At 35.6% G+C, this 14,413-nt stretch overlaps 1 pseudogene; it reads left to right on the forward strand.

Moving 5' to 3' along the window:
- Positions 1–5,794: 5,794 nt before the first annotated feature.
- LOC149178363 (dynamin-related protein 3A pseudogene) lies at positions 5,795–13,678 on the forward strand (annotated as a pseudogene).
- Positions 13,679–14,413: the final 735 nt, after the last annotated feature.

Raw genomic sequence — 14,413 nt, forward strand, 5'->3', positions numbered from 1 at the left:
AAGTGTCGATTTTAGATACATATGGAATGAGGGGATCCTTTATGGATTCTATGAGAATCCTTTGAACCCTCACTTCCCCTTTCATAAAATTTGCAAGAGCTTGAGCATATTAGTTCGATGGTTTGGTGATAGAGCCTTTGACATGATCCATCACCTCATTTTCAATGAGATTAAGATCTATCCTCTTCTTCCATGCAAGATAGTTTGAAGTCCCAACCAATTTGTTGCTTTCCTTGCAAAAATACATTTTGACAGATTTAGACATAAATATAATTACTTGTGAAGATGCTTCTTCCACCCATTACCTCCTTGAATTTCATTATAATTTAGATTATAGAGAACTTCTCCTTAATGAAGATAGATCTATTCAAGAATGATCCTTGACCCCACAAAAAAGGGAGATCACTTTAGATCCTTTGATAGTGTTGTCCTTGTTTATGATGATCATTGATGGCTTCTTGATGCTTCCTGTATGATCTTCTTCAAGGATGAAATATTTTCTTAAATGAGAGGAAATTGCCTTAGAACTTCTAAACATAATGAAAGTTTTATTGATCTTTCTTTTCTAGAAATGAAATTGATTTATATGTCCCTTTATCTTGAGCAGGGTCTTTCTGATCTCTTGAGATGACTTGAGGATCCGAAGACTTTGTTGATGTAGACTTCCTTTTCAAACTAGGGTTTTGATATTTCTTTATATATCTTGACTCCAAGATGATCTTCTTCAATTTGATTTGATGTATTTCATCCTTGAGTGTCCCTTAATAAGAAGCCCTTCCTTAATTTTGTCACCTTAGCTCTGATACCATGTTAAGAAATCTAGAGCATAGCAATTAGGTGATTTCTCTTCTAATGATAATGTTAGGCCAGGAGGTAACTCCTCAAATGAATTCTATTTATTCATTAAGATTACTCATGGTTATATACAAGAGGGAGTGACTCTTGGGCTTCACCTCCCGATGACTCTTCATTTTCCATTATCTACTATTTACATTATTTAGAAATTTTCACCCAATCCTAATGATTAGGTGTCAACATTCCCCCCCTAATCTGAAGGGATGTTGGTGAGTCCAATCATCATTCTGAATCTTTCAAACTTATCTCTTCCAATCGCTTTGGTGAAGATGTCTGCAATCTGCTCATTAGTGGAACATTGGTGTAGATGGATTGTCTTGGCCTCAACATGATGTCGAATAAGATGGTATTTTGTATTGATATGATTTTTTCGATCATGGAACTTTGGGTTCTTGGCAAACTTTATTGCAGATGTGTTTTCGATCATGAGTGGAGTTGAATGTACTTGTTTTACCTGCAAATCTTCCAAAATTTTCCTGAGCCACAAAATTTCTTTTGTTGCCTCAGTAGCTGCCACATATTTTGCCTCTATTTTGGAATCTACTGGAATTGATTGTTTGTGTGATGTCCATGAGACAATTCTCGATCCAAAACCTACAAATACCCCAGTTTCTTTGTCTCCATTGAAGTCTGAATCATAGTATCAAATCAAGCTAAATTCACCCACCAGTGTATACTTGAGTCAAAGTCTTGGGTTCCCTTTAAGTACTTTAGAACTCTTTTTGCAGTAGACCAATGTCCCTCACAAGGCTTTTGCATAAACCTAGAGAGGATTCCAACAACAAATGAAATATCCAGTCTGGTAGTAGTCAAGTAGTTGAGACTTCCTACAAGTTGTCTATACCTTTTTGCATCCTGAAATTATTTTCCTTCAATGGATGTGAGATTTAAGTTATGCTCCATTGGAGTAGTCAAAGGATTTCACTCAGTCATGCCAAACCTGTTTAACAAATCTCCAATGTACTTCTTTTGAGAGAGGAATATATACTTCAGATGTTGAGTTACTTCAATACCAAGATAGTAGTGAATATAGCCCAAGTAAGTCATTTCAAAACCTTTCCTCATTTCTTTATGGATGCGATGTAGCTCTCATTTTTCCCTGTCATCAAAATATCATCTACATATGCCACAAGATATACAATTTTTTTTCCAAATTTCTTGACAAACAATGTTGCATCATCAAGATCATAATGATTGAAGTTGAGTTTCAGAAGATGCTCAGTTAACTTTTCATACTAGGCTCATGGTGCTTTCTTGAGTCCATACAAGGATTTCACAAGTTTGCATATTTTATGTTCATGTCTGTTCACAACAAATCCTTCTGGCTGGGACAAAAAAACATTTTCTTTCAAATCTCCATTCAAGAAAGAAATTTTTACATCCATTTGATGGAATTTCCAATCATTCTGAGTTGCCAAGGCAAAGAGTGTCTGCATGGTAGCCCATTTTGCTGTGGGGGAAAAAGTCTCCTCATAACTGACCCCTTCCTTCTTTGCAATTCCTTTTTCCACAAGCCTAGATTTGTTCTTGTCAAGTGAGCCATCATCTTTATAATTTTTCTTGTAGACCCACTTGAAGCCAATTAGTTTGGTTCCCAATGGACGATCAACCAGATTCCAAGTGTCATTCTTTATCAAGGCATCATACTCCTTTTGCATCGCTTCTTTCCCTTCATCATGAGAAGCGACTTCTTTGAAGGAAGTTGGTTCAAAATCTATAGACAAATTCATCTCACAATCATAAGAAACATCCATATCAATAGGTGAATCAGAATCATCTACATCACCTCCATTTTTCCTGGTTGCATTTCTTGTTCCTGTCTTGCCAAACTCATCAGGATGAACACCTTCAAGTGTCTTTGTCATCCATTTTGGCGGACCTTTCTGAGATGGTCCAATCTTCTCAGTTGACTGAGCTGGGACTAAATCAAGATTGAGTCTCCCAATTCTGTAAATCACATCACTCAAAGTATCATCAGTGGTTGGAGCTTCATGTGGGGGAGAGAGTGCTTCTGAAGAAGATTCCATAGATTGATCTAGTATTGGAATCCCCCTTCAAGATGTGGAATCTGATATAAAATTCTTGAAATGATTTTGCATGTTCGAATCTATCCAAGTGATCAAGCTGCCACTCAACAACATTTTCAGATTTGGAAGATTCAAGAAAGATTACATCTCTAGATACAACAAACTTCTTATTAACTTCATCATAGAGATGGTATGATTTGGAGGTATTTGAATACCCTAAGAAGATACACTTACGACTCCTTGCACCAAGTTTGTTTCTTTGTACCTTTGGTATCAAGGCATAACAAGTGGAACCAAAGACCCTGAGATGATTTACCGAAGGAATGTGGCCATACCACATTTCATAAGGAGTCTTGTTTCTAATAGCATTAGATGGAAATCTATTCTTTACATATACAACACATAGAACTGCATCAGTCAAAAAACTCAATTTTAAATTCTTGAAAAGCATCATGGAACGTACCATATTTAATATTTTCCTATTCATTCTTTCAGCTACTTCATTTTGTTGGGGAGTATAAGGCACAATTGTTTGATGTTTGATCCCATGCTGGCGAAGATAGTTTTAAAATTCATTTGAAGTGTAATTTTTTCCATTATCAGTGAGAATAGAGCCAATATGAGATTGTGCATCATTTTCAATCCATGTATGAAATTTCTTGAATGTTTGAACAACATTAGATTTGTTCTTCAATAAATAAACCAAACACATTCTAATGTAGTCATCAAAAAATGTCATCATATATTTATTTCCATTTGTAGAAGGAACATGCATTTGACCGCATATATATGAATGAATGAGTTCAATTTTTCTATGTGCTCTGGAATGTGACTCATGAAAAGACTGTTTTCTATGCTTTCCTAGAATACAAGCATCACATTGCTTAAGTTTCCTAGGAATTGTAGGAAAACCAGTAACACCATTTTTGTTCAACAAGCGAAGGTTGTCATAGTTCAAGTGTCCAAATCTAGCATGCCATAAAAAACTTGATGAAAATGTACCTTCATCATAATGAGAACTATATGAGAAATTTTGTGCAAGAGCAGAGGTACCTTGCAGCTTCATAAGTCTTTTTGCTTCTTACCTCAACATTTCCATCAAACATATGAATGGAGTGTCCTTTCTAGCAGATGTGGACCAAGTACAACAAGTTTATCCTTAGTTGTGGGAGATATAAAACATCATGTAGAAGAAAGTATAGAAGACTAGGCAATTTGAGCCTAATTGTGCCAAGCCCTGACAGCTTGAGTTTTGATTTGTCTGTAAAGTATACTGCTCCATCAACATTTTTAGTAATTTCTTCAAAATAATCTCTTATAAAATTCATGTGGAAAATTTGTCCTTAATCAAGAAACCAATCATTTTACCAAGAAGCAAGTGAAGAATTAAACAAGTCTTCATTTACTCCAATATTACAATGTGCCACAACATAGTGAACGGATTCAGGGCCTTTACCTTTCTCTTTGTCATTGGTTTTACCTTTGGCTTGGTTTATTTCCTACTCAATATTGTGCCAAGGAAAATTTCATGTGGATGCATCATGTGATCCATCTCTATTGCAATGAAGATCAAATTTTTCTCTTTGACAGTGTCTACCCCCACTGCCTATGAAATTTTGTCTTCCTCTTCCTCTCCGACCACCTCTTTATCTAGAAGAATCTTGAGCATGATTCTTCTCTCTATGTGAAAGACACAAATCTTCTTCAAAAGACTGAGGAGATGTCTTCTTCCAAAAAGTTTTCTCTCTCTCTCGGCAAATTTCTTCACAAGGGAGCCAAAGGTAATCTCTTTGAGGTTTCCATTTGCTTTCAATGACTCAAGGTAATTTGAATACATGGGATGAAGTGCCTTGAAAAAATCTATCAGGGGAATGTGTATTTCAACATTAGTGACTTTGATATCATGCATAATAGATCTTACTTCTAATGCTAGAGCAAGAGGATCATCATTTTGTAATCCAAGACTGAACAATTTAATCATAAATTGGACAACTTCAAGATTAGAGTGTGAGTCGTAGAGTTCTTTCAACTTCTGTAAGGCTTCAAAAGAATTTGAAAATGGTGAAATATGGTGACTCACCTCTTCATTTACAGATGCCGCATTCAAGAAATAGGGCTTGTTGTTCTTGATTTCCCAAATGGTGAATTCCTTGAATGAGGTAAGCTTTGCAGGTTCATTATCTTCTTCTCCTGCACAAACTCCTTTCCACAACTCATTGAAAATGAGAGTGTGTTTGATCTTCTGAGACCACTCAGGATAATTCTCCTTGCTGGTGAGAACCACTTCCATGATAGATATTAATGAATGCATTTTAAAATCTATGTACTGTAAAACAAAAATGTAATTCTGCTTTTGTTGTGTGAAACAAATTGCACTGTAGTGGCAAAACTGTGAAAATATAATTATGATATCTATATAACAAAGATATATTTGGGGAAGGTATCATCGGGGAAGAGTGTATATGGGGGAGGTATTTTTTGAGGGAGGAATGGTTCGCTGGAGTAGTTTGGTAATGAGCCCACTGAAGGTAGTTTAGGGACATCGGACAACGTAATTTTCTAAACATCGTTTATATATATATATATATATATATATATATATATATATATATATATATATATATATATATATATATATATATATATATATATATATATATATATATATATATATATATATATATATATATATATATATATATATATATATATATATATATATATATATATATACATATGTATAGATATATATATATATATATATATATGTATATATATATATATATATATATATATATATATATATATATATATATATATATATATATATATATATATATATATATATATATATATATATATATCTATATAGATATATGCAGTGTTATATAGCACAGAGATATATCTAGAGTATGGAGGGAGGTATTACCAGGCATATGGCAGCAAACTATGGGGAGGTTAGCATATGGGCAACAACGTGTTTGAATTTTGTGTTTGGAGGTCGAGGGAGGGCTGAAGTCGAGAGGTGAGAACTGTGGGGAGGTTAGGATATGGAGCGAGGATTCGGGAGCACCATTGAGCATGGTGACACTTGAGCGTGGTCACAAGGGAGACCCGATACCACAATGCATAGGAACTGCCACAGTGCGTAGTAACTACGAAGGTGTATAGGATGGACTGTGGTGGAGAGGAGCGGGTTGGTAACTGGGGCTAACTGTGTAGGAGTATGGGTCAAGCGAGTATGGAGAAAAAAAAAAAAAAAAAAAAAAATTACAGGATGCAGAAACCAAAGGAGAGGCGTACACACCAACACAATCACGATTTCAATAAACATTATCATCTTGACTCTCACTGTGATCGATTTTACTATAGCAGTCTCAACGATAACCCACTGAATGCACAACAAGAAGAAAATAAATCGTTCAACACTAAATCACTATGCCTTATTTATTTAGTACTCAAGACACCGAGCACACAGGGACAAAGGATGGCAAGGATTATGCATGAAAGGAAATAGTTTTTGTCAAAAGAGAGGGGCAGAGGATAGACTACAGAGAAAGAAATGGCAGAAGGGAGTTACAAGTGCAGATTAGAATGCAAAAAATGGAGCTGGCTCTCATACCATGTTAGGCTAGGAGGTAACTCCTCAGATGAATTTTGTTTATTCATTAAGATTACTCATGGTTATATATAGGAGGGAGTGACTCTTGGGCTTCACCTCCCGAAGACTCTTCGTTTTCCATTATTTACTATTTACATTATTCACAAATGTTCACCCAATTGCAATGATTGGGTGTCAACAGATAACTTCTTATGAATGTCTTTTACTTCATTGGATTATGATCTTCTCTTTAGTTAGATTATTGTAGTTTTCTTCTTCATAAAATAGTTACCAATGCATTAAAAAAAAAGAGACAAGAGACACAAAATATAGGCTATCATACAGGGCCAAAACCTCTCCCACTTGAGAGGAAAACTCAAACGAATTCTTCTTCTTATAGAGACTTCAATTGATGAATACCAAGACCAAGACCCTTGACCTATTTGACCTGTCCAAGACCGAGACACCAAGCTTCTTATTTTGACCCCTATTTCTTAACAGTCAACTACCTGCTTCTTCCTTCTAACTTGGCTACCCTTCAGATCTTAGCTTCCTTTTCTCTACCTCACACCTGCAAATTTTCGACCTTAATTCAGAAACCCTAGTTGCAGTACTTAGAAAGTGTCATTTTATTAATAGTTCCCTTGACACCTTTTCTTAGGATAGAGACTCCTTGCTTGACTCACCTTCCCTTTTGACTTGACCTTATCTCAATTCAGTTACCCAATATGACTAAAATGCCTCGGCCTTTCCCTGTAGTAGATAGTCCCACAATCTTGCACGTGTGGAGAGATTAGCCCTAAAACAGATACAAAGAATGACTCGGCTTCTTGTTCTTTCTTCAATGCTTGGATGGAGTCTCTTCTTGTGATCTTCACACCTTTCCCTACTTCAAATTGCTTGAACAAATTGCTTGTCTTCAAATGGAGGTCGAGATGCCTATTTATAGTGGTTTTCCCATGAGAAATAAGCTGACTTGCTATTTTCTATGTTGACATGTCATTTGGAGTAGGATCATTATTTCATTTAAGGCCGACTTGATGGAGATGTTTGAGATTGGCCTTGGAGGGTCTCTTTGACTCTTTTAATGACTCACATATATTTGTAACATGCCAAAGAAGGGTCTTCCATACATGACATTGACTCAATAGAATTTTATGAGTTGATGACAAAAACCTAAAGGCTCACAATGGGAACCTTAACTAAAATAAAATTTTAGTTAATAATCTACACCAACTAGTATATAACTAAAAAAATATTTTAGTTAATTATATAACTAATTCCTAAGGGCTAATTCCTAACGGCTAACTCTAGACCATGATGCATCCTTGTTATTTATTCGTTTGGATTGATGGATTTTTATCCTTTGTCCTGAGGATGAACCACATTAGTTGGTTCGAAATGTTGAACAAATCCTAATGATGTGAGAAATCTAAAATACATTCTCATTTACAATATGGATTACAAAAGTTTGAGATCTAACATAAAATAAAATTCCTTGATCATGAAACCGATGATTCAAGCATTGCAAAAATAATTTTATTTTTCTTCTTTACATCAATTACATAAAATCATATTTACACATCTCATTATGAAGACCGAACCTAGTTAAAATTTTCGACAAGGTCGTGGTCAGGGCCCACCACTAACCTCAGTCAAGTTGTAATTAATTTGAGTTAGAGTAGGAATAGATATGTGGTGATATAACATACATGTAGTGTGGTTGATGATATTCTGAGTGTGATTGTAGTTAATTGAATTTTCCATTTTTGAATATTTGATTTTTAGATTTATGTTTCAAAATAATTCATGTTCCTTAGATTTATAGTTTGCAGTTGAAGAATTGAATTTACAGTCTGGAGGTTGAAACACTCTTAATGAACAATTCTTGGATTTGGAGCATTTCAGCTTGTACATTTTAAGATCTGAACTGAAGTATTTGAGTTATTTATGAATTAAATTTCTATCTTTCAACTCGAACATTGTACTCTATAATCAGAAATTTTCAAGTTGATTCTTATTAATTGGGAAACAAGTTAAATTGTGAATGCCTTCATTATGATATTGGTTTGTTTTTAGCAGAAAAAATAGATAAATGATTAGTATTACAGTTTTTATCTTTGTTGAATGATCTCTTGCTTCCAAATTAAATGGTGTTTCTTGTCTTTTGCATTATTGTTAGAGCTAGAATTTGTTACAAGTTGGGGTTGAGTGAGATTTGATTTAATTGATGACCCTGGGGTTAGAATTCTGAGTGAATGAGTCTTTTTGAGTCAAGTCATTGTGAGAATTTCTTGATTAGGGTATGTTATTAATAGATTTTCTTTGAATAAAATATACAACTTGGATTGATTTAAGCAATTATTCTAGTATTGCACATTGTTGGAGTAACACAATTCTTTGGTTTATGTTATTTAGTACTCTTGAGTGGAAGTTAATAGGTTTCTTCACTTCAGTAAGTTTGGTCAGAATAGTGAATGATTTTAGAGTTTGGAGTCAATACAAAGACTTGAGTTGAGTGTTTGGTACTTCATTTAGTACTAGGTTGATCTTAGGATTAAAAACAATGTGAAATAGATAGTGGATTTGTACCTAAACCGTGATATTTTGCAGCTCGAAGATTACAAACCTCAATTGACATTTTAAGTGAAGGGAATTAATATAAACATATAAAACCCCTAACATTTTTTATGTCGTTTTCGAGGAGATGCAAATGGTCCAAGTAATATTTTTCTTTTAGCAGTTTGGTATGTTTGTGACAGTAAACTTGTAGGGAAACTAGAGGGTGGAGAGAGTACGGTAAGACATGTGTGAAGAGCCATGGATCCACTATGGTGGGGTTTCTCCAAAGTCTAGTTGTCCCTAATTAATTTATTTAGTTCTTTTTTTTATGCACAGAACTAGAGGTAGACCTAGAGAAAGTAAGGGAAGATTTATTCAGAGTGAGAAATTTCCTTCAGATTTGTTTGGTCCTACAAAGACCCCCCAATTAACCCTTCTAATCATTATGCAGGCATCATGGATAAAGGAGAAAATTTTGCTACAGTAGTGGCTTCAAATAAGGAAACACCATACACATAAGAGACAGTACAATTAGAAGGCACATCACAACAAGAACAACCTGTATTGGGAGCAACCGTGGGAACAAAACTAGTACCAATACTTCAAGAAGTGGGAGCACCTCAGAGAGATTAGGACTTGTGCACATAAGACCTAATTCAGTTGAATCTTCTTCCAGTTGGGACACTACACTAGATTCTACTTCCTTTAGACATCTTGGAAGAATGGTTTATAAAGGAGGTAAAGACAATAGAAACAATGACATAATCAATGATAATGGTGTTAGAAGAGATGGACCTAGGGGTGGATCTGGTGAAAATTAACTTGAGGAAGAAACAAAGATTACACTCGGATTTCCAATCTTAGATTTATCCAGGAACATTACTATGAAGAATATACCTTTGGCATCCCTTCCACTTTTCCATGGTATGTTGTCAAAATATCTTGATTCTTTTTTGTTTGACTTTGATATTCTCTGTAGAAGCTATAATTATCATGATGATGCACACAAACTCAAACTATTCCATGCTACCTTGAAATATTCAACCCTTAGGTGGTTTATGAGCCTGGGGGAGAAGACTATCTATTCATGGGATGAGATGAAGTTCGTCTTTCCTAAAAATACTAATATTATTGAAAAAGAAAACACATCAATGACATTTTTAGGATGCAGCAAATGGAAGAAGAGAGTCTGGAAGAGTATCTTAAGAGATTCCTCTATAATTATCATAAATCCCAAATTTAAATGAGAAAACCTTTAGGACTATCTGCTTAAAAGGGATAAGGGAATATTGTATTGAAAACTTAAAACTCTTAAGCTTAGGAGACATCTACAAAAAACCTTTTGCTGAGATAGCTGAGATTTTTAGAACCTATTCTAGAAGCCAAGCTAAAGTAGGAAAGAGAATTCATGATAGTTCGAGAGACTCTGTATCCATAATGGCTAAGCCTATATAGGGAGGAGTTACTCGAACTGAGCTAGGGAATATTTTGGAAAACTTTAATACAAACATTCTGAACAATATTAGTGACCAATTGGATACTCTTAAAATCAAGAAAAGAGAGGAAGAGGAGAAGGCATCTTTATCCATTTTTTGTCCTAAGTGAAGAAGGAAACATGTTGAAAGAGAGTGTCATATGAATGTGATAGAAGTGTGTGGTATTTTCACACATGATCACCCCACTAAATAATGTCCTTCCTTTCCAGGAATACAATCTATTTATAAAGGAGGGGCTGAAACAGGTGAGCTTCCTCAAACTTCTAGAAGGCCACCATGGAGGGCAACAAATAGTAATTCTTATCAAGACCCTAATATGAATTCCCCCCCAGTACCAACCATGGAATTCATAGAAACCTTATTCTCCATGGTCAGCCCAACCACCTCAAAATTCACCATGGAATCAAGGATGGAGAGGAAACCCTTATGGGAATGTTTATTAGTCCCGAATTCCAGCACCCTCATATCCCCATTGCCAACCAAAATATTCACCTTAAACACTATACACACCTAATGTACCTCGTACCAATAAGGGTATAACCCAACCTATCCCACACAACATCAATCAGTGTTACCATTACCACCCCCACCACAACAACCACTACCATTACCTCAAAATGCCAATCAATCTTCATAGAAGATGCAACAATCATTTAACTCAAATCATCCAAGGCCAACATAGCTGGGTGCATAACCCACATCTAATCTTAATAATAGACCTCCTTAGCCTGTGCAAAACATAGAACTACAATATTTTCCCACCTATGTTATCACTTCTTTCCCTATAAATGAAATTCAACTTAAGTTTGGGAAAATGATTAATAAGAATAAATCTGCGGTGGTCATACAAGAGGATGATTCCAAAATAGAATCTTAAAATGAATCTAATGAACATAAGGAAACTGAAAAGAATGATGTAACAAGATAACCACAGGAACCATTGGAACCTAAGGAACCTCCTTTCCCAGAGAGACTACTTGTAAGGAAATCTGAAATACCTATGGAATATGATCTGGAATCTAAATTAAGAAATTCTTGTATAGAGATCCCTTTATTATAGGCCATTAAATACATACCTATCTACACCAAAATTATTAGGGATCTTTGTATCAAGAAACATGGAAGGAAGAAAAATAACAACCAGACCATTAAGGTAGTTAGCCAAATGTCTGAAATGATATCAGGATTGCCACCAAAATATGATGATACAGTGAATCTAGTGGTAACTATAGGAATCAATGGGACTTTTATTCCTAACACTCTAGTAGATTTGGGAGCAACCTGTTAGACTCCGTCTTGTATGTCAGTGTGAGATTGATTCTTCTTCAAAACCCTGTTTTGAAGAAGAAATCATTAAATGTGTTTTTTAGAATATGTATCAAATTCTCCAGCTCTTCAAAAGGCAGCAGCTTCCTCAGCTCCTATCTCTGCAAAAGCACAAACAGAAGAAAACAAAACATCATCAGCAATCAGAGGCAAAGCAAGTTACAAGCTATTTGGAGAGGTCTCACTGGAAATCCCAAACAAACTTCATTGTCACAGCTATTGAATCAAATGATTGTGTTAGCGCTGGGAATGCCCTGCGTCTTATTGATCAAAGGAATGTGATCCGAGGTGATTTTGTGCTTGTTAGTAGTGACACTGTGAGTAATATGTCTTTGAGGCAAGAGTTCATTCTGAGCGGCATGCATACAAGCCTCCATTGATAATTTCTTGCAATCTAGAAGCCGACATATACTTTTTCTTTCGCTTTTACTAAGCTCAGGGTGTTCCTTAAGGTATATATCAATCGATCTGTTCATCATGAACTGGGCGTGCAAAATCGGGTATAGCTTTTGCAAGAGTGGTGAATCTTGAAATTGATAGATTTGTATCTCGAGCAATCTCTGCCAAATATGCATCAATCAGCTTTGCAGCTTTAAGCTTTGAGCTGTGTGCTGCAGAAGATGATCTTCTGCTCTCTACAAAGTCCAGGCTGAGAAAGAGAAGGAAGTGGGGTTAAACAAGGGTGTATCTGACAAGCAAATCAGGTTAAAAATATTTTCTCCAAATGTCCTCAATATAACATTGGTCGACTTACCTGGGATAACAAGGGTTCCAGTGGGTGATCAACCTTCAGATATAGAGGCTAGAATCAGAACAATGATTCTATCATGCATTAAGCACGAGACGTGCATCATCCTAGCTGTTTCTCCTGCAAACTCTGATTTGTCAAATTCAGCTGCCCTTCAGATGGCAAGAATGGCTGACCCAGATGGATCTCGAACCATCGGTGTGATAACAAAGCTTGATATTATGGACAGGGGAACTGATGCTCGTAACTTCCTTCTTGGAAATGTTGTCCCCCTTCGACTTGGCTATATAGGGATTGTAAATCACAGTCAAGAGGATATTATTGCAAACAAAAGCATTCGAGATGCACTAGCTTATGAAGAAGAATTTTTCCACAGTCGGCCAGTGTATCACAGTTTAGCTGATCGATGCGGTGTTCCCCAGTTAGCAAAGAAGTTGAATCAGATTTTAGTACAACATATCAAGGCAATCTTACCAGAATTGAAAGCTCGAATAAATAGCCAAATGGTTAGTGTTGTGAAGGAACTTTCTTCTTATGGCGATACCATAGATTCCAAACATTTAATTCAATTGTGGATGGTAAAAGTGAAGAGATGGCAACAATAGAGTTGTATGGAGGAGTAAGGATTCATTATATATTTCAGTCTATTTTTGTTAAGTGCTTAGAGGAAGTTGATCCTTGTGATGATATCACTGATGAAAATATCTGAATGGCTATTCAAAATGATACTGGCCCAAAAAATGCTTTGTTCGTTCCCAAGGTTCCTTTTGAAGTTCTAGTAAGAAGGCAAATTTTTCATTTATTAGATCCAAGCCTTCAATGTGCTCGTTTTATTTATGAGGAGTTGGTAAAGATAGCTCATCAATGTGAAACAGTCGAGCTACAACGGTTTCCTGCTTTAATGTAAGAAGTTGTAGGGATCTTTTTACAGCAAGGTCTGGCTCCTGCGGAGAGTATGATTGAAAATCTTATTGCCATGGAGATGGACTATATCAACACTTCGCATCCATCATTTATGGGTGGCAGAATTTCCTTTATCAAAGGACAGTTGACTCATTTGTAGGCTACGACTACATGACATTTCCAAGTTTTATGAAGAATCATTAGATTGAGAGATTCTATGAGTATTTTCAGGCAGATAAGAGCATTCAACGAATACAACTGGCATAATATGCACAATTGTGAAATTGTTAAAGATTTCAAACAGAAAGCGAAGGTGAAAAGTAAAGGATCAAACACCATGAAGACATCGACCACAACAGAAAAATAGGAACCGATATCCTACTAAGGACTTCAGTTAATGATTCAACAGGATCTGCGCTCCAGTTTGTCGACCATCAGAGGATTTTTAGAAGGACGTTGTTTTATTTTAGAATAGAGGAAACACTCTTTTCTATTTTTATAACTGCAGGTGAAACAGCGCCCCTGTTTTGGGGTCGATTTGTTTTTCCTTAGCAGCATTTATTTATTGTATTAAAAATTCATTTGAAAAGAGGGGAGAGAGAGTTCTGAGCGCTGGTGGAGGAGAGAGAACAGAGCTTTCATTGTACAGATTTTGACAGAGATTTTAATTAAAAAATGCAGCTCTGACCCCTGAGATTCCTGTGGTATGAGATTTAACATTTGTGTCCTCTTTTGTTTCATATGTAGCCTGTTATGTGTTCATGTCATTTCATGATCGTTTCCAATTGAACAAATGAAGTGTTAAGGTAGAATTCATAATTTATATGCTCTGCCTTTAAGTTTGTTCATATTTAATGTTTTCTTCTGTTTGACAAGGATTCATCTTCTATGCCCT

The sequence above is a fragment of the Pinus tabuliformis genome, chromosome 4_1, assembly GCF_031772625.1.
Source record: "Pinus tabuliformis cultivar Carrire ecotype Pingquan chromosome 4_1, CPIR1, whole genome shotgun sequence".
Taxonomy (NCBI): Eukaryota; Viridiplantae; Streptophyta; class Pinopsida; order Pinales; family Pinaceae; genus Pinus; species Pinus tabuliformis.